The sequence below is a fragment of the Petromyzon marinus genome, chromosome 59 (genome assembly GCF_048934315.1).
Source record: "Petromyzon marinus isolate PM22_M1 ecotype Great Lakes invasive population chromosome 59, UKy_Petmar_22M1.pri1.0, whole genome shotgun sequence".
NCBI classification, from domain to species: Eukaryota; Metazoa; Chordata; class Hyperoartia; order Petromyzontiformes; family Petromyzontidae; genus Petromyzon; species Petromyzon marinus.
The window spans coordinates 12585401-12606782 of NC_133725.1; the positions used below are offsets into that span (position 1 = coordinate 12585401).

The 21382-nt window shown below is 50.1% G+C and overlaps 1 long non-coding RNA gene across 2 annotated transcripts; it reads right to left on the minus strand.

The window, feature by feature from the left end:
• Positions 1 to 6106: 6106 nt before the first annotated feature.
• On the minus strand, positions 6107 to 13376 carry LOC142905861 (uncharacterized). Of its 2 annotated transcripts, XR_012929865.1 has the most exons (6): positions 12551 to 13376; positions 11544 to 11653; positions 10167 to 10290; positions 9536 to 9631; positions 8632 to 8702; positions 6107 to 8199 (listed from the first exon to the last, which is right to left on the minus strand). It is a non-coding gene; the product is annotated as an uncharacterized LOC142905861 (long non-coding RNA). The 2 variants fall into 2 exon arrangements; XR_012929864.1 differs by lacking the exon at positions 12551 to 13376 and having other exon boundaries at positions 11544 to 12290.
• Between the last annotated feature and the right edge of the window lie 8006 nt (positions 13377 to 21382).

The window sequence follows — 21382 nt, forward strand, 5'->3', positions numbered from 1 at the left end:
GAGGTTTTTAGACAGTTAGGGTTTTAAGGGTATGGTCGTTTAGAGGATTAGGTGTTTAGAATGTTAGAGTTTAGAAGATTTTGGGGTTAGAGGGTTGGGGGTTTAGAGAGTTAGGTGTTTAGAGATGTATGGGTTTCGATTGTTAGAGGTTGAATGGTTTAGATGGTTAGGAGTTGAGGAGGTTATAATTGTATGTGTTTAGGGGTTTAGAGGTATGGGGGTTTTGAGGGTTAGGGGTTTATAGGGTAATGGGGTTTAGCGGTTTAGAGGGTTAGGGGTTTTGGGATTTGGGAGTTTAGAGGGTTTAACACCAAGACTTTGACAACTAATATTATCCATACTAAAGGTGTTTTGGATTTCTCTCCAACACTTAATGGCACTTTTTATTGTCATGACAAACTTTACTAATTGGCTGTGTCGGGTGGTGTCTGGTTTAACGACACATTTATATTTACACGATCTAACCCGAAAATATATTTATTATGGGTTTAGAGGGTTAGGGGCTTAGAGTGTTATGTGTTTAGAAGGTTAGCGTTTTAGGGGTATAGGTGTTTTAAGGGTTAGGTGTCTTGAGGGTTAGTTCTTTAGAGGGTATGGGTGTTAAATGTAGATTTGAAGTTTTCGTGACTGCAGGGATCCATACTCTTTGGTTCTTTCGGTAAAGTCACATAGGTAGAAATAAAATAAAACAAATCGCGACGTTTTGATCGCAACACAAGTGATCTTCATCAGGTGGGACAACCACAGCAAGAAATGCTGAAGTCGGCGGGAGAGCTGCCATGGCAAGAGGTTATATAGTTAAGAGAGGGGGGAAGAGGCAAGGGGACAGAGAGAAAAGGGGGGGGGGTGTGGGGTAGGAAGAGGGGGGGGGCACGTAAGCGCTAGACGAAGAGGACGTTAGGCTGGTGGGGGGACATGGGCGGGGCAGCAGTAAAACCGGCAGGTAATGATGGAAACAACAACACAAGTTAAGGCATTATCTGGTTGATAACATCCTTCCAGTGATTGTTTAATTTGTATCCATCTTCTCGGTTGAAGTTTTGTCTATACCCTGGAGTCTACAAACTGAGTTGTAACTTCGGCCGCAGTTACGTTGGAGAAATAAAACGACACGTCTCGGACCGTGTTCGCGAACACAAGGCGGATCTGAAACATGGCAGAACCAATACCTCTGCCGTAGTGGCCATTGTTATAACGCTGTGGGCTCGCATGATATTGTTATTTTCGGAGGCCAAGGACAAAACTTCAATCGAGAAGATGGATACAAATTAAACAATCACTGGAAGGATGTTATCAACCAGGTAATGCCTTAACTTGTGTTGTTGTTTCCATCATTACCTGCAGATTACTGCTAGCCCTGCCTATGTCCCCCCACCCCAGCCTCACGTCCTCTTCTCCTAGCGCTCACGCGGCTCCCCTTCCTCTCCCTACCCCACACCCTCCCCTCTCTATCTCCCCCCTTGCCTCCGCCCCCATCTCATACCTGTATAACCTCTTGCCACGGCAGCTCTCCCGCCGACTTCAGCATTTTCTTGCTGTGGTTGTCCCACCTGAAAATATCGCTTATGTTGCGATCGAAACGTCGTGATTTGTTTAATTTTATTTAATTTATACCTACGTGACTTTACCAAAAGAACCAAAGAGTATGGATTCCTGCAGTCACGAAAGCTTCAAATAAAGATTAAAATAGTTTAGTTTAATTTGTTTATTTTTTAACAGTTTGTCTTTCCTGTCATTTTTTGTATTTTTTTAGTTATGTTCTGACCTGCCCGATTGGACAGCTGTGAAAACAGATCTTTGTAGCTCATCGGATTCATCCAGTGTAAATAAATATTCAGATTTAAATTCTATTGACCTCTGTGCGAGTCTATGGATTTCTGAGTTTGTGGGCCTCTGTGAGTGTATGGGTCTCTGTCTGAGTCTATGGATCCCTGTGTCAGTATATAGGGTCGCCGTATGAGTCTGAGTGTCTGAAGGAATGTATGGGTCTCTGTTGGAGTCTATGGGTTTCTGGTTCTGGGTCTGAGTGGGAATCTATGGTTCTCTGAGTATGGTTGTTTGTGCGAGTCTTAAGTGCACAAACTGAACTTAAAAAGGGCATTGAGGGGTGCGGAATCCAAGTTGACTATTAAGCTCCCCGCAGTGCAAGCCAGCTCTCTAGTCGTGTCATCATACAGCACCTGTAATTCTTTATAATAATAATTAGACTTACTCCAGGAAAGCCACGCTGAGTCATAGTAAGGTCCTGAATTTGTTTTTTTATTGTAAGATGTTTTCAATCAATGAATAACGAATGCTTACACAAGTGGGGGGAAACCGGAGCACCCGGAGAAAACAAACGTATGTGAAGGGGCAGCATTTTAAACCGTACAGGTGACGATGGCGATGATCCCACTTGCTATAATGCCTTCTCCTGGCCAGTCAGATGCTTTCTCCTGGCCAGCCAGGAGAAGGCACCTCAATGTCCACGGGAAGAGGGTTTCACAATATTTACTGTGTGATCCACCAACCCTTGCTGCCTTCTACAGTGCTGGATCGCAGGCTTGCGTCACCACCTTCTGGCGAGTATTTGTAGTTATTATTTAAAGCTATATAGCGCTCACAAGAACGACTCAAGAGGCGCGAGGAGCCACAGACATGCAGGAAGGAAGCCACGTGGTGAGCCAGCACCAACGATTGTCCAGGCTCTACGGTACTCTATGTATGGAGGCATTATTGGCTAATTAATAACGAGTGTTTGTACAAGTGGGGGAAATCGGAGCACCCAGAGAAAAGCCACGTGTGTGAAGGGGCAGCATTTTAAACCGTACAGGTGACGATGGCGATGAGTCCACTTGCTGTACTGCCTTCTCCTGGCGAGAAGGCAGTAGGATTTCACAACATCATTGTGCGGTGATTTACGAACCCTCGCTGCCTTCCCCAGTGCTGGATTTGAGACGTGCACCACTAACACCAGGCGAATGATAACAACAACAATAACTATACTTATTACTTGGTAGCAACAGGCGAAAGAAAACAATAGGCAAATTATAACAGGCCAATTAAAACAGGCGAATGATAACAGGCAAATGAAAACAGGCGAATGATAACAGGCGAATGATAACAACAGGCGTATGTTTAGAACAGGCGAGTAATAACAACAATTATTATTTACACTTAGAACTTGATAACAACAATATTTATACTTATAACGTGATCAAGCAGGCCTCAGAGGTGCGAGGAACCACAATCAGGAAGGAAGCCACTTGGTAAGCTGGCACCAACGATTGCCCAAGCTCTGTGACCCTATTGATACGTTTTTATCGACCAGATAGGGAGCGTTACGTGTGGGGGGGAAACCGCCCCCTTCGGTGCCTCCATGGTCCAATAGCTGGTCTTCTTGGCGCCACGGTCCCGAGCCCTCTAAATGTTCCTCATGGAGCAAATCAACGGGTGGGCCATTGCCTTGTCAGGGCTCATTCATTGCTCCGGATCCCACCTGAAAATGCCAGGTGCAGATCCCCACATCATTAAAGCCACGGGTGCATTTATCCCAGATATAAACAATTGCAAACTATTTGACTATTTTTTTTTACTTTAAACATGCAAGGCCCACTGAGCTATACAGCTCTCTTTCAGAAGCGGCCACACAATTACAGCTCAACAAATTGGCTTATTACGTGGACATTAGTAGCCAAATACTCTAAACATGTGTTAATAAATGTGGAGGGAAAACCCGGAGGATCCGGAGAAAAATACACGCGACCACGGGGAGATAACATACAAACTCCAAATACAAAGGTGTCAGGGTAAGGATTTAATACACGACCTCCTGTATACCCTACAAAATAGTTAACATCTCGCCACCGTGGCGCCCAATTCTGATCACATGACATAGCAAAACGAACGTCGCGGTGCATAGCAAGAATTCAATTGGGCAATTACTGAGCGTTCATAAACATGAGGGGATACAGGAGTACCCAGAGAAAACCCACTCGTGCAAAAGGGCAACCCTCTATCCCATGCAGACAGAGATGTTGCTTATCCCACTTGCTGTACTGCCTTCTCCTGGCCAGCCAGAATATGCCACCTCAACACCCACTACACCATGAACTTTGTGAACCGAGTTTAAATTTCTGGCCACGGCGAACATCAGTGGCTATCTCCCTCTTCCTCTCTCGTCCCTGCTATTATCTCCCTCTTCTTCCCGCGTCCCTCCCACTATCTACCTCTCCAATCCGTCCCACCATCTCCGTCTTCCTCCCTCGTCCCTCCCACCATCTCCCACTTCCTCCCCAGTACCTTCCACTATCTCCCTCTTCCTCCCACTTGGCTCTACTATCTCCCTCTTCTCCCGTCCCTCGCACTATCTCCCTTTTCTTCCCCCATCCTTCCCACTATCTCCCTCTGCATCTCCAATCCCTCGCACTCTCTCCCTCTTCCTTCCTCTTCCTTCCCACTATCACCTTCTTACTCTAACCGATCTGCCTAATCCTCCCAAATAACTCCCACTATCTCCCTCTACTTCCCCAGTCGCTCCAACTATCTCCCTCTTCATTCCCCTTTCCTGCCACTATCTCCCTCTTCCGCCCCCTTCCCTCCCACTATCTCCCTCTTCCTCTCCCGTCCCCCCCGCTATCTCCTTCTTTCTCTCCCATCCCTCCCACTTCCTTCCTCTCCCGTCCCTCCCACTATCTTCTCATCCTCCCCCATCCATCCCACGATCTTCCTCATCCTCTCCCGTACCTTCCGCACCTTCCTTATTTAACACCATCAGGTTCACAGACTCGCCCTCGCTTCTCCCAAGTCAAATAGCCTAACTTAGACACAACCCTCACCATGTTACACTGACGGCATCGACCGAGACAGCCAACAACTATCCGGCCGCCCAATTATCTAGTGAAGACGGCAGCGACCAAGTCGGCAAAGACGACAGTGCCGACGAGACGACTCCACTTCCCAGAACCTGCAACCACGAGCTCTCGCTCTCCGCTGCTTTTATCCGACTCGGCGCGGCCTGGCTCCGCCTTGGCCGTGCCTCCCTTCTCCAACCCACGAGCGGGTTCCAGTGTCTTCCAGAGAGGGTCTCTGTGATCCTTGCCCCAGTGCCTCCGCCCTGCTGACAAACCCGCGTGAGGCTCACTGGCGTGTGTACTCCCCGTCCACCGCAGTTGCCGCTGCTGGACAACAACTATTACTCTACAGTTGTACTGCCCTTCTGTACCGTGCCCCCGAGCCATCAACACGGACTCACAGCATCAACACAGACTCACATGATCAACACAGACTCCCACGATCAACACTCACAGCATCAATACGGACTCACACCATCAACACGGAAACACAGGGTCAGTGAGCGAGATGGCGGATGAGTGCATACATGATGTGAGTGGTGGTGAGTTCAAGTTGAGCACCCAGTTTTAAATCTCATTTACTCCCACCACCACCACCACCCTACACACCCTACATACAACAGTCGGAAGTAAATGCCTACACACCCTACATACAATCGTCAGTAGTAGGAGTGAGGAGAAGAGGGCATCAGTGGGGGCGAGGCATGAAGCGTTGAGAAGCCCTCAGATACTCCATAAAACCCCGAGTTTCATGGAGTATAATTTTCAGCATTACAGTTCCAATTTTTTTACGTTAACAAATGTCTCACGATATATTACACCGTATAGGTAACTAGATTGGGCGAGGGATGGTCTTTTTTGTTGAACAATCAATAAAGCTACGGTGTCGTACTGTGCCCGTATCCGTGTACGGTACTGTGCACTAAAGGAAGAAAAATCGAGCGGCTGAACCTCACTGCCTCCTTACCGGAGGCTGTAAACATCAAGTGACTTGAAAACTGCGATGGGACGTGAAAGACAACATGGAGAGACAAGAGGGCGCCACATGTGTTCTTCCATGCCAGCAGCAGCATCATCGCAGGCAATGAGGTTCAAATGGGCACAGGAACTTTGAGGTGGACCCACGAGTGGTCGAGCCACAGGGGCGCGCAATCGGCGACCACTATACGCTTGGCGCAATCCGCACCGTCATTTCACGGAGCCCTTGTCCACTCGACGAGTGCGACGACGCCGTCCCACCGTCATTCGGCGCCTCGTGGTGACATCACAACAGCAAAGCGACAGGTGTTTATTTATTCATTTCTTGAGGCAATTCGAGGGCCCGGTTACATCGCGTTGTGATACACGCACACACCGTCAACATATACTACACCGGTTATAAAAAAAAAGCAGGGGATAGAAAGGTGGGGGAGCGGACCCGACCACAGGTATTGTTTAAAAGACGTCAAGCGGACCGGGGGTTTTAAATGCAAGTCCATGCGGACACCAACATCCGAACGATTGTACCAATAAATCCTGAACCTTCTGGAAGATTTCAGCTCCCGCTGGTTTGGATCAGGGTGATGTTGGGGCATTAAATTCCATTAATTGGGAAAGGCGCCAATCTTGTGGGAATGTCCTCGCCAGAGAAGAAACTTGTCGCTTCCATGTTTTATTTTCATCCGACGTCCCATTAGCGAGATCCAGAGCGTGACGGACTCATATGGAGTCGGCCTCCTGTAAATTTTCTGGTCTCATTCTCACCACAGGTGAAGGCAGAGCCACACATCAACGTGCCAATGGGGCCACGGTTGAAGTGGTGGGGCCACGGTTGAAGTGGCGGTGGCCACGGGTCATGTGGCCTCGATGTATTTTCCATGTTGAAGGCCGATTGCCCCAAACATTGCCCGTCATATGCAGTGTCACTGAATAACGTGTGAAACATACTGTAGCATATACAAACTTGTATTTTCTTCATACATTAAATACAATAAACACAATAAACATGAAATGCGTATAGGACATTTATAACTCTCTCAATGACCAAACTTGTATTTTATGAACACACTTATACGAGCAAAATATGACAAAAGTGTTCCAGATTTCAGTTTCAATTGAGACTGAAATCCGGAATCATTACCCCGTACTGACAGACTAATAATACCCGCTCGCAGGCCAAGTGCTGATTCGCCTTGGGGCCTCGCCTGGTATAGAGGTCGTGGGTTAAATCCCGACGCCTGTATATCTGGAGTTTGCATGTTCTCCCCGTGACCGCGTGGATTTTTCTCTGGGTTCTTCGGTTTTTCCCTCCACATTTAGAAACATGCGTTTAAAAGTATTTGGCTGCTATATATTTCTGCGTGACAAGCCACTTTATAGCGCTTTCATTTGTGGCCCGGTCGTTCCTGAAAGAGAGCTATACAGCTGAGTGGGCCTTACCTGGTAAAATAAAATAGGTTAGTTTATTTTGTGCCACAGGGGGACAGCTACGGGGGGGGGGGGGGGGGTGCCCATTAAAATGGTCGAGATGAGATGCAACTTAAGGCGCTTGTGACTTCCCAAAATATTATTTATGGCAGGTTTTCACATCTAAACATCCCAGGTGGCATTGAAGCCAAGAGCTCCCACCCTAGGTGAGTAGCTACGAGAGCGGTGCTGTGCATGGCGACACGCCACTTTCTCCATCTGCCTGACTTGGTATTTTCTTTTTTGTTACTTAAATAAATGTTAATGTTTCGTTTTGTGTACGCGTGTATGTACACCGTTTGGGGAGCGGTGGTGCAGCAGTTAGCGCACTACGAACTCAGCCATCTGAGTACGTGGTGTGGTGTGTATAACATCGCAAAACTGGGGAGGACAAAGGCAGCCAGACGTGGGGCTGGCCACACAACCACTTCTGTGCCATGCCGGCCATCATAGGTGCTACCCGTTAACAGCACTTGCTCCAGCAATCTGTTAACGGCGATACGGAGTACCTTTGTCTTTTTGTGCAATTGTGTGCTTCTGTGTGCGACGCATGCGACGATGTGCATGTTTGTGTTTGATAAATGTACATCCGCAATGTGTGTGTGACGCGTATAATGCGCGTGTGTGACGAGGGTTGGAACAGCGATTCACGCACTGCCCTATCCACGCGGCGACCTCTCCTCAACGTCTCGAGCCTCGGCGGAGAGCGCCGCGAGGTTCGACTCCAACTCCGGCTTTCCAGGGACAAACCCTCCCCCCAATGCCCCTCCCCCAAGGCCCATGGGGGGGGGGGAAGTCGCCCCCCTCCCTCACTCCACGCTCAGGAACTTCCTCTTCTTCGCCGTGTTCATGTACGGTCGCCAAGGCCACTCCACCTCGGCGGTGGCCGCGTTGTCCAGCGTGCCCAGTTTAATCTCGTAGACTGCGCGACACACAAAAGCAAAGATTCCCCCATGCAGCCTTTAACAGACGGCGTGGGAAAAGCGCTGTTCGTGTGTTAGCATGTAGGAAAGCCAGCACGGCACACCAAGGGGTGGGTGTGGGTGGCCAGCATTACGTCCGATCATCTTTGAATTTACACATCGCATCCGGGGTGGGGGAATGCGAGTCGGGTCACGGTACAGCGAATGCGACCAGAGCAGCGACCCCACCGACTCAAGTTCCGATCCGCTCTACAAGTCACCCGCGGGCCACCTAGCCCGAGGCTAGACTCTTACATTCAGCCCATCATCCTCTCAGGGGTCGATAAAATTTACAACCACTTCGTAGGGAAGTCCACAAGGAATGTGGAATTTCCACCGCCTCTGCAGGGGTGTAAAGTGGAGACGAGTAACAATGTGTCAGGCAGACTTACGCTCCATCTCGAATCACGGTCCCACCTCCTTCAACTCGATGTCCTTGCCGTCGCGCTTGTAGACGTTGTGCCTGTTAGGAGGGGGGGGGGGGCAGAGACGTCACGGGAGGGGTCGCGGCAAGTTACACGGACGGCGCTGGACTCTCATTACGCGTCCTCGCAGACGTTTGCCAGTTAGAGGCCAGCGGCCACCCTTTTTAAAACTGCGGATGCATTAACAAATGAACAACATTACGCGCCTTCAGCTTCAGAGATGGCGTTAAATAAAAACTCTGTGCTGTTGCTCGAAAACTAAAGTAAAACGAAACTATTTTTATTTTACCACTGAGCTATGTAGCTCTTTTTCACATAAAAATGTATAGCAGCAAAATACTCGAAATTCAAGTTTCTAAATGTGTAGGGAAAAACCCGGAGGACCCGGAGAAAAATCAAAGTGACCAGGAGGAGAACATGCAAACTCCGAATATACAGGCGGACACACAGCACCTGGCCCAAAAGTCTGCTCACTCTTTCCCATTCCGAGACATCTGCAAGTTGCCGGGTGGTAGGTGTCACGTCCACCGCTGAATCTCGGTACGCGCGAGCGGCTCGGTGTTAATTTTATTTATAGAGGCGTAGCGCTGCTGTTTTTAAAAGGCGTTGCCCTCACCGCAGAAAACCGTAGTGACACGACCGGCACTCTATGGAACAAAACTGTGCCGCACGCCCTCCCGCATGGTCTTATGGGAGCCTCGGTATGTCTTCAGGTCAGAAGACATACTTGAGTTTTTCTTACGGTTCCGTTTCGACGACGTATATGTACATCATGGAAATGAGAAAGGGTTATAGCCTATACGAGGGATCTTTGTGCTTTGGGGATGGGGGAGGAAGATGTGGGTGAGACTGGCACGGTGCCCGCACGCACCCTCTTTCCGAGTCGCGACGTGAAGTTGTGCATCACGAGGTGTTGGAATGCCTCGGACATCATGTCCACGTCCGGATGTCGTGCCGCATCACCACGCTCGAGAGTGTCAAGTACACCGTGGCATCGTACCACGTGTCACATGAACAGCACGCCGGAAAGTTAGACACACCACAGGTGTCACACAGACTGTACTGGAGAGTTAAACACACTGCCCTTCCATCAGCGGCATCATACCACATCACACCACATACACAGTTAAGACACCACAATTCCCCGTCTGCAGCATCATACTACACACCGCACATCGTACGCACAGCTAAATACACCTCCATCCCCCGTCTGTTGCACCGCATCACACACGTCACACCATGCATCACACCGGGGAGCGGGAGCGGAGTGGCTATCTCATTACACTACAAATCCGGTGACCTGACTTCGACTTCCGGTGTGTCCAAGCATCGACAGTGGGGAGACAAAAGGGGAAGATGCGGTAATGACCACACCACCCACCCCGCCGTGTGCCCTGCCGGCCTTCGTAGGTCGCTCGACAAACAGCACTTGCCCTGACAGCCTGTTAAAGGCTACACGGGGGAGCTTTGTCGACTGTGGTGCGTGCGCGTGCCTGGCATACCGCGGTGCTCATGCAGGACGATGAAGTCGTTGACGGCATTGGCGCAGCACGCCCACACCAGCGCCTGCAGCTTGTGGCCTCCGTGGTTCATCGGCTGAGCGTTCGGCAGGATCAGCTTCTTCTCCTGCGGTGGTGGTGGGATGGTGGTGGTGGTGTGGTAACATGACAGCAAGCGGTCACACGCCGAGTCCGCTCTTCCCACCGGCGTCCGTCCCAGCCACGCTGCGTTCGCCCCCCCACCTCCCCGCCCTCCCACTGTATCCGACTCGGGTTGTGTTGTTTGTTTTTTCCATTGCGGAAGCTGAGCCGAGCCGTACCGGTATACGGGGTCGCCAAACCCCGTGTTGGCACAACTGGGATGCACCATTGGAAAAACTTTACTATTTATATTTTACCAGGTAAGGCCCACTGAGCTATGCAGCTCTTTTCCAGAAGCGACCTGGCCACAAATCATAGTTCAACTAAGTGGCTTATCGTCATGTGGAAATTTATAGCAGCCAAATACTCTTAAACGGACGTCGATTCTAAATGCGGAGGGAAAAACCGGAGGACCTGGAGAGAAATCCACGCGACTCCTCGGAAAGAGGCACGCAACTCCAAATATACAGCAGGCATCAGGGTCAGGATTGAACCTGCGACCTCCTGTATACCAGGTGTGGGAGTTAACATCTCGCCACAGTGGCGCCCCCAATGGTACATCTTTCCGTGACCACCGACCGTGCGTAGTGCTACAGTAGATACATTTTCGATGAATGGAAGGGATCGGTCATCGGGAAAAGGTGGACTGAATCGCGAGGAATGAAGTTGACAAAAGCTGCATGCACCAAACCAAAGTGTCCAACGCTCCACCACTTACGACCACCCCCCCCCCCACACAGCCTCCACCTTTCATCAACAACCAGATTTCTTCTGGTTAACTCAACGGATGCGAGTTATCTCACACTGCACAAGCCCGATGATTGGTCGACACGGCTCGTGTGAGGTGCAAGGAACTGATTCTAAAGCCGATAGAGAACATGTGTGTGTGTGCGGTAATTTAGCAGTTAGCATGCTGCTCCACAAACCTAGTGACCCGAGGTTGATTTCCGTTCATGGCCAACACCAGTGGCGATTATCTGAACTGGTCCTGGGCCTCCCCTAGATCAATTCAGCCTCAAATGAGTACCTAGTGCGGTGTGTAAACATTACCAGAGAGATAAAGGTGGCCAGTTGTGGTGCTAGCCACCAACACCCTCGCAAACAGCACCTGTCCCAAAAGCCTGTTAAGGCTATATGGGGGACCTCTGTCTTTGCGCGCTTGTACACATGCAATACACGAGGACCCACATTCCTCGTGTGACCCCAAACCCTGTAGCCCCTGTGACCCCGTGCCCGCACCTTGATGAACTGCTTGAGGAGGGAGCTGGGGTCGCGTGAGGTCGTCGCCATGATGTGTGGGTCCTTCACGCCGGCTCAGCGGTACTCGTCATCCATGTGGCTGCTCACTCCTACTGACACGGGGGGGGGGGGGTGGATAGAAAGAGGTGGTAGATGGGGCAGGGGGGACGGAGAGGGTAGGTTATCATTTGCCATACTTCCCCGTGCAGGTGAGTGAAGGTGTGTGTGTGGGTGGATGGAAGGAGCGACCAGGAATGGTTTAGAATATCACTCTGCAGTGATCGCGTTGATTTTGTGTAGCGAGCTGAGCACTAATGAGACCTGGATGAGTCCCAATTGCAAGAGTGGGTGGGTGATATGGCAGGTGAGTGGGTAAATTGAGTAAAATGATGAGTGAGTGAATGAGTGGGTCAGTGCATGTTAAACCTCTTTGTTACAGCACGTAACCAACCGTGGTAATCGGAAGTGTGACAAACTAACCACAAAAAGAAGTTCTCAAGAAATGAGTTTGTCAATCTAGACGATGATTTAAAAGTGCAAAGCTCCAGTGGCTTCCTAATATTGTAAGGAAGACCGCTGCAGAAGGAAGACTGCTCCAGAAGCACACGTTATGTGGTGACCACGGCCTTCATTCGACATTCCACCAAAATTTACGCCAGCCACCACACACACACACGGCCGCGTTCACGCCATGGGATTTTTCAAAGTCCACTTGGGAAGCAATTGCCGTGCAGTATTTACGGTCAACGCAACTGCTGCATTAAACCCATTAAACCGGTGGGGGGGGGGGGGTTGAGGGCCCGCCGTTCTCGAACCGCGAACCTCCGCGGCAAAACACGGTGCCACCGCTTGGCAGGAAGGACCGACGGCGAGCCGGGGATGCGCGCCGACTCGGCGTGTCTAGCGGGCGGAGACGCGCGACGCTTATCCCCCTGCCTCAAGAGTCTCGCGGGAAGGAAGAGAGAGAGAGATGCGAGGAGACGGGATGGTGAGGGATGTGAGATCACCCTCCCCTCCCTGGTCGAATTCCACGGCCTTCTGGAGTTCAAGCGCCTCCCACCGCAGGTCCGTAGGCAGCACCAGGTTTTCTTCGGTGACGACGTCAGGGGGACAGGGGGCAGTGGGTAGGGGGCGGGCAGGGGAGAATTAACAAGGAAGAAAAATCATGCGCACGCATGGATTCATTTGGAAACGCTTTCCACGCGCAGTTGTCTTCTCGCCTGTATTGTCAGACCGTTTTGTCCCATCTTAGTCCGTCTTGCGTGTCTCATTGTCTCTAGATCCGTCTCTAGTCTGTCTTGCGTGTCTCAATGTCTCTAGTCTGTCTCGCTGTCTCTCGTTCGTCTTGTCGTCGCGAGCCCATCTCTAGATCCGTCTCGCCGCCCGTTACCATCGAGCGCCCTCTTGAGCCGCGCCTTCTCCTCTACGAGGATCTTCTTGGCCTCCTGCGCCTTGCGGTAGAGGTACTCGCCGTGCAGTTGCGCCTCCTCAGCTGCACCACCAAACAAAGATCCCCCATGTAGCCTTCGACAGGACTGTCGGGTACAAGTGCTGTTAACGAGCAGCACCTTTGATACACGAAGGGGGGTAGGTGGCCAGCACCACATCCGGCCGCCTTAATCTCCCCAGTGGCGATGTTTACACAACGCACCAGGTACTCATTTGAGGCTGAGTTGACCAAGGGGAGGCCCAGGAACGGAATCGTCACCAGTGTTGGCCATGAGCGGGAATTGAACTCGGGTCGCTGGGTTCGTAGTGCAGCGTAGTGCTAATCGCGAGACGACCATAAACAACAACCGCCATTCGCCACGAAGTGGTGGAGATGTCACCACGGCGCTCGTGCCAGGCTATGTGCAGATTAAGGCCACATGAAGCGTCGAACGCCCGCTGGCAGCAGGAGGTCACAGACAGACAGACCCAGGTTGCCATTGGTTGCTTGACTGAGATGACTGGCCGATGCACCACCTGTGCCCCCGACTGTGCTACACCACCGCTCCCACCTACACAAACTCTCTTGGGCTATACTCTTTGGTTCTTTCGGTAAAGTCATATAGGCATAAAATATACAATAAATTAAATCACGACGTTTCGGGCGCAACACAAGCGTCCATCATCAGGTGGGACAAACCACAGCAAGAAACAATTGCCGACGTGGGCAAAAGAGCTGCTGTAAACAAGAGACTATATAGGTAAGAGAAGGGGGGAAGATCAGGGAGGAGAGATAGAGAGGGGGGGGGGGGTATGAGGAGGGGAGTGCTGAAGAGAGCGGGGCTGGGAGTGGGAAGCTTAAGAAAATAGAGATGCGGAAAGTTAAGGCAACACCATAAAGCAGTTAAGGTTTTACCTGGTTAATAACATTCTTCCAATGATTACTCAATTTGTATCCATCTTCTCGGTTGAAGTTATGTCTGTGTTTATATATCTGGATGGCTTCATGAACAAACCTTTGATAGTAGCCCGAAGGTTTGCAGAGCGGCACCACGATACTCCTAGCGACGTCGTTGATTAATGTCTGTAATTAATATCGATGGTGAATCTCTGTAATTAATATCGATGATTCGATTCCACGAGAACAGATTCCACAAGAATCGATTCCACAACTATTTTAGTAAAGCGAAGTACGCGATTCGATTCAAACGTGTTCGTTCCGGTCTCATCAGAATCGGTATTGATTCTGTGCTGGAGGAATCCAATGAGCTATAAAGCTCTTTGATCACAGATGTGCCAGTAGGGGGCACGGGGTCATAACGTCACAACAAACAATACAAAAACGATAGGAGTGCAAAGGGAATGGTAGCAAACCACTAAAAATAGGTTAAATAAACCATATAAGTTCATACTCTTTGGTTCTTTCGGTACGAAGTCTCGCTCTCTGTTCCACCCACTACAACTGGCGTCAGAAGTAGCCAAATAGTAAGATGAATCGCTATAATGGAGACGCGAAGAAAAACTCGTACCAGGGCTCCAGTGGAAGAGGAGGACGACTCAACACCACCGGGGTTGGCAGCCCCGGAAGGGGGAGGAGAAGCGACGACGGCCGAGCTGCTCATTGCCCGGCCGCCCGCGCGGCTCACCACCGTCGGAGAGGGCGCTTCAGGTGGCTCACTCCCGCCTCGCCCAACTCCTGCACGCGGCGGCATCCATCCTCGACGAAATACATCGCGGGTTATAACCACAACAAATATAATCACAATCACTGCGACCATAATCGCCATAACCACAAATATAACCATAACCACGAGCTACATAACCACAAGTATAAACACTACTGCCACAAATATAACCATAACCACCACAACCATAACAACCAACATAACCACCACAACAACCACAATGATGCTGATACACTCTCACACCATGTGGGTCCCCTTGTCTCCTTGTGTCTCCCTGTGGGTGAGTGGATGGGTTGGCGAGAGAGTCGATGGGTTGGCAAGAGAGTCGGTGGGTTGGTGAGAGAGTGGGTGGGTGGCAGAGTGAGTGACCGGTGGCAGAGTGAGTGACCGGTGGCAGTGGGCGACCGGTGACGAAGTGGGTGCGAGAGTGGGTTGCTGAGTGGGTGGCCGAGTGGGTGGCTGAGTGAATTGGTGAGTGGATGAGTGCCAGAGTGGGTGGGTGAATGGCTGAGTGGGTGGGTGAGAATCAGTATGTTTTTGCTGGAGGAATCCGATGAGCTATGAAGCTCTTTTTCATAGATGCCCAGAGAGTGGCTGAGTAGGTGGCTGAGTGAGTGTCGGTGGGTGTGTGAGTGGGAATGAAATCTAACCTGCACCTCTGCATTGCAAGTCCAGCGAGCTAACGCCCTGCGTGTGGTGGGGTAAAGTGTGGGCATGGCCACTTTGCTCCAACACGTCCGGACCAGCGTGGAAGAGTAGACCAAATACCTCTATATAGCGGCCTCTAGTGGATGCCTTTTCCAACAGCAGGCGATTCGCCTCCACAACAAACCCGTCCCTCCAGGGATAAAAACACACGGCAGTCTGGGAGTGCCTCTCATCAGCTATGGCTCAACACGAGGGCCACTCTGGGGCCGGTTTCCACCGTCAGCGCCTCATCAGCAGCAGCAGCAGGGCCGGGCTCTGCTTGAAGCAGCGCCGTGAACTCAGCAGGCGTCTAGGACGTGACGGCTGTGGGCCAGGCGCCTCCTCCTCTGTCTCCCCCCACCACCGCCGCCACTGCTGATGTGTGCACACCGCGCGAGGTTCTCACCTTCAGGCTGAGTCGACGTAGAGGAGGCCCAGCGAGCCGCCGCTTCAGAAGATTTCGCGACCCAGTGACGGTGGCCGTGAGCGGGAAACCAAATCAGCCGCTCGCCACCCACAATTCACAACGCGCGCCGCCTCCAATCGCCCCCTGCCTGACCGGAAGTAGCAGCGGGGGAGGGGGGTGGGCAATGGGGGCGTGAGGGGGGGGTTGAGGGGGAGCATGGGCGGGGGTTGCCAGGGGGGGCAAGGGGGGTCGCGAGAGGGGGGGGATGCTTGGGGGGGGGGTTTGCCAGGGGGGAGGGGCAGGGGGGGAAAGGGGGAGCATGGGGGAGGAGCTTAGGTGAGGGGGAGGAGCTAATGGCTTTTACACCACGCCGCGTCTCGCGCCACGTGCTTCCCCTGGCAGTTTGGCCGTTAGGCGTGGAACCGAGCTGTGGGTGAGTGGTGGCGGTGGTGGTGTGAGTCTTTCTATGTGAGTCTGTGTGTGAGTCTCTCTAAGTGAGTCTGTGTGTGAGTCTCTCTGTGTGAGTCTGTGTACGTGTGTGTGGGTCTGTGTGAGTCTGTGTGTAGCAGTGACCCGGTCTCAAATGAGTAGCTGGTGCGATGCATAAACATCGCCATTGGGGAGACAAAGGCGGTCGGGCGTGGTGCTAACCACCCACCCCTTCGTGTACCGTGCCGGCCTTCATACGTACTGCTGGCTAACAGGAACTTACCCCTACTGCCTGTTAAGGCTCTATGAGGATCGTTGTCTTTGGTGTCCTGTATTAGCAGGAGGAGGAGTGGTGGTGTTAATGTTGGTGGTATTAGTGGTGGTGGTGTTAGTGATGGTGGTATTAGTGGTGGTGTTTGTGGTGTTAATAATGGTGGTGTTGGTGTTAGTGATGGTGGTGTTAGTGGTGGTGGTTGTTCGAGGTATTGTTGCTGGTGTTAGTGATGGTGGTGTTGGTGGTATTAGTGGTGGTCGTGTTAGTGATGGTGGTATTATTGGTGGTATTATTGGTGGTAGTGTTAGTGGTGGTGGTGTTACTGGTGGTGGTGTTGGTGGTGGTGGAGTTGATGTTGGTGGTGGTGTTTTTAGGGTTCGTAGTGTTAGTGGTGGTGTTAGGAGTGGTGTTAGTGCTGGTGTTAGTTGTGGTGTTAGTTGAGGGGAGTGGTAGTGTAGCGGTTAACGTGCTGCGCTACAAACCTGGCGACCCGGGTTCGATTTCTGCTCACGGCCAACACCAGTAACGATTATCTGAACCGGTCCTGGGCCTCCCCTAGGTAGACTCAGCCTCAAATGAATACCTGGTACGATGCGTAAACATCGCCGCTAGGGAGACAAAGGCGGCCAGGCGTGGTGTTAGCCACCCACCCCCTCGTGTGCCATGCCGACCTTTATAGGTGCTCGCTAGCAGAAATTGCCCCTACAGTATATTCAGGCTATACGGGGGATCTGTCTTTGTTAGTGGTGGTGGTGTTAGTAGTGGTGTTAGTGGTGGTGCTAGTGGTGGTGTTTGTCGCGGTGTTGCTGGTGTCCGAACAAAGGAGCGATGCTCACAACAACGACCTTTGACCTGGGCGGCTGAAATGTAGCACGTTGGTACAGTCATCTCAGTCAGTCAACTCTTGGCACCTGGGTCTGACCTGTGACCTGTCAGTGAGCCTTCAGCATTTCACGTGGTCTCAAAGTGCACCTGGCCTGGCATTTGCCGCTACTTAGTGGCAAATGGCGGTCTTTGTTGTTTTTATTGTGTTTCGTGTTTTGGGTGAGTGGTGAGGTTGTGAGTCTGTGATGATGATGTGAGTCCGTGTTGATGATGAGAGTCCGCATTGTGACATGACGCGTGTTTAGACATGAGTATTGTCGCACACCATCGGTTTTGTGTGACCCTCACCTGCGTCTCCCGCTCTCCACGCAGAGACCCGGACCGTGCGAGAAACGCAGTGAGCTCTGAGCACCCTACTCTGCAAGTTGCTGCCATGGAGGTACGTGTGGCTCTTCAACTCGTGTGGTAAAATATGGGTGGACGTGTGTTTTCCCCTCGACTTGTGCCTACCTGTCACCTACCTGTATACCTGGATGTGCTTCTCCTTGTCTGCCTGAGTATGTGTATGTCTATCAGAGTGTGTCTCTGAGATCCTGTTGGTGTGCCTGCCTGTCTACGCGTGAGCATTTACAGCACTATTATCTATCCACTGATGAATGAGAATGCCTTCCTCCCTGAGACCTTGCTACCCCTCAAATGCTGTGATGGAATAATCCGCCAAGCGCCGATTTTGTCGCACCATCTCTCTGGTGGCTCTCCTCTCCGATGTGTTTCCTTCCTTGGCTGCCGCTCCGTTATTTTTCTTCACTATCAGCCATTGTTGTCCCTCCTTGCCATGGCTCGTCATGCCCGATCCCCAATCACTCTTTAACAATTTGAACAATCCCTGCGTGTGACCTCAAAATCCACGCATCTTTCATTGTGAATCCAAGCATGGCATCTGATATTGGCCAAATATCCCAATGCTGAGAAACGACAACATCTCGGCAGGACCCTCCTGAATGTGGAGCCCAGGATCTCAGAGATGCTGGCTCAGTGCTCGCCTTCTGCACTTGCTCCAACATCTTAATCAAGCCTATGTGGTGGACCTTTGTCTTTGTGTGTGTGTAGATGAGCCGAGCTGGAAAGGCTCGGAGTAACGACACATCTTGCACCACGTGGAGTGCGCTGTCCTCAGACGGCACCGGCTCCATCTGTAGCAAATCGCCGAAAGGTAAGAACAGTAATGAGGGACGTCACAGTGGCCACGGTAAATAGTGGGACATCACGATGGCCATGTTGCATGGGGGACGTCACAGTGCCTTTGGTGTATGAGAGATTTTATGGTGATTGTATGGGTGATGTCAAGATAGCAATGCTACATGGGGGACTTAATGGTAATCATGTTTTGATTTAAAGCTTTCGTGGCTGCAGGGATTCATATTCTTGGTTCTTTCGGTAAACTCACGTAGAAGGGCAACAATAAAATTATAAAAATATAAAACAATAAAATTCTCACGACGTTTCGACTGCAACACAAGTAATCATCATCAGGTGTGAAAACCACAGCAAGAACCACAGCAAGAAAAATTGAAATTTTCTTGCTGTGGTTTTCACACCTGATGATGATTGCTTGTGTTGCAGTCGAAACGTCGTGAGAATTGTATTATTTTATTGTTTCCCTTCTACGTGACTTTACCGAAAGAACCAAGAATATGGTAATCATGTTGCATTAGAGACTGCATAATGGTTGCCATGTTACATGGGGGACTTCATGGTGGCCATGTTGCATGGGGATAATTATCTGTGCTCTGGCCTCAGTACTGAAACAACATCAAACGCTTTCAGAATTGCTTCTGCGGCCATCTTGAATGCTCTTCCAATATTAGGAAACCACTGAAGCTATGCGCGTTTAAATCATCAAGTTTGACAACTAATATCTATACTCATTCGCTCTTTCGGTAATGTCACCTAGGTAGAAATAAAATAAAACAAATCACGACGTTTCTATCGCAACACAATCAATCTTCATCAGGTGGAACAACCACAGCAATAATAAAATGCTGAAGTAGGTGAGAGAGCTGCTGTGGCAAGAGGTTATCGGTAAGAAAGGGGGGAGGAGCAAGGGGGGGAGAGAGAGGGGAGCTGCGTGAGCGCTAGGGGGAGAAGAAGTGAGGCTGGGGGGGGACGTAGGCGGAGGTAGAAGTGGTAAGCTGAGTATGGGACATGGTGGGAAAGTAAATCTGAAAAATCTACTAGTACCTGGCGCGTGTGATGGAAACAACCACAACCAGTTAAGGCTTTACCTAGTTAATAACATCCATCGAATGATTGCTCAATTTGTATCCATCTTCTCGGTTGAAGTTATGTCTATGTTTGTATATCTGGATGGCTTCATGAAAAAACTTTTGATAGTTACCTGAAGGTTTGCAGAGTACCTTGGTCTCGGAAAAAAACAATATCACGCGAGCCCACAGCGTTATAACAATGGTCAGACACGGCAGAGGTATTGGTTCTGCAGTGTTTCAGATCTGCCTTGTGTTCGCTAACACGGTCCTCGACATGTCAATTCGTTTTCCCAATGTAACTGCTACCGCAGGTACAACTCAGTTTGTCGACTCCAGGATATTGCATGTCAGGATGGGATTAGATCACGGATTTTGTGTACTGTATTGAATCGGACTTGGATCTTGTGTTTGTTTAAGATTTTGGAAATATTTTTGGTAACACCTGCTATGTATGGTAAAGTGATGGTTTTCATAGGCGTCTCAGTGGATTGTTTCTACATGGTTGGAGAAACAGCTTTGCGAATAATGCTGTCCCAGTACCCATTCATCTTAAGAGTCTGGTGTACGTGTTCCAGTTCACTGGCTTGGTGGTGTTGGTTGCAAATGCAGTGGCCCTATGGTGTAGTGGTTTGATGAGGGAATTCTTCTGCACCGGATGGTGGTGGGAATTAGGTTTTAGATAGGTCTCTTCTCAAACAAAACATCCAGGAATTAGTAGCTTACCATCATTCTCCACTTCCATGGTGAATTTGATGGATGGGTGTATGGAATTTATGTTGTTGAGAAATTGATTCAATGTTGGCAGGCCATGTGGCCAAATGACGAAAGTGTGATCTACGTATCTCTTCCACAAGGAAGGACGTTGGGTGCATGTCTGGATGACATCAGTTTCAAATTTCTCCATGAAAACATTCGCTATCACTGGTGATAAGGGGGGACCCATGTGGGTACCTTCATTTTGTTTGTAGAAAGTACCATTCCTGGTGAAGTAAGTGCTGGTTCAGCGTTTCTACTGCTGCATGAATTTTTTTTCCGCCTGAGGACGACCGCTTGTGTTGCGATCGAAACGTCGTCATTTATTTTATTTTATCCATATGTGACTTTACCGAAAAAAACAAAGAGGAAGTGTTAGTAAGGCAGTTCCTAACCAAAGTTGGTACATCAGCATTCAGTCCATGTTGGACCAAGTCTTCAATTATTGCTAAGGTGTCAGGTACAGGAACCTTGGTGAACAGAGAGACTACATCAAAGCTGACGAGCAAATCATCTGGGGACAATGAAATGCCTTTGATTAGAGAGATAAAGTGAGCTGAGTTTCATACTGCTGAGGTAGTCTTGCCCGTGAATGGAAGCAAGGTCTCAGACAGAAATTGGGCCAGTTTGTAGGGAGGTGAGTTGATAGTGGAAACGATGGGTCGAAGTGGAGTATCTTCTTTATGGATTTTTGGAAGACCATATAATCTGGGTGGTCTATTAGCAGAAGGTTTTAGGGAGAACTGCTTGAATGGTTCGATTAGAGAAGTCAAATTGGTAATGATATTGTTTGTTTTTAAAGCCAGGCAGTTGGTCGGATCTTTGTTGATTTTGGTGTAATTGCTATCATTAAGAAGGTCCTGGATTATGTTGCTGAATGTGGTTTTATCCATGATGACAGTAGCATTGTCCTCTCTATTTTTTAATTTGGTGAGTTCAGAGCGCTCGTCCTTGCTGATGTTATTAATAGGATTCTTAGCATTTTTAAAGATGGTGGCAATTTTAAATCTTGCCACGTCTGTCGGGATGTGTCCCAAGCCTTTGAGGGCTACATCTACCTGGGTTTTTATATCATCCACTGGGAT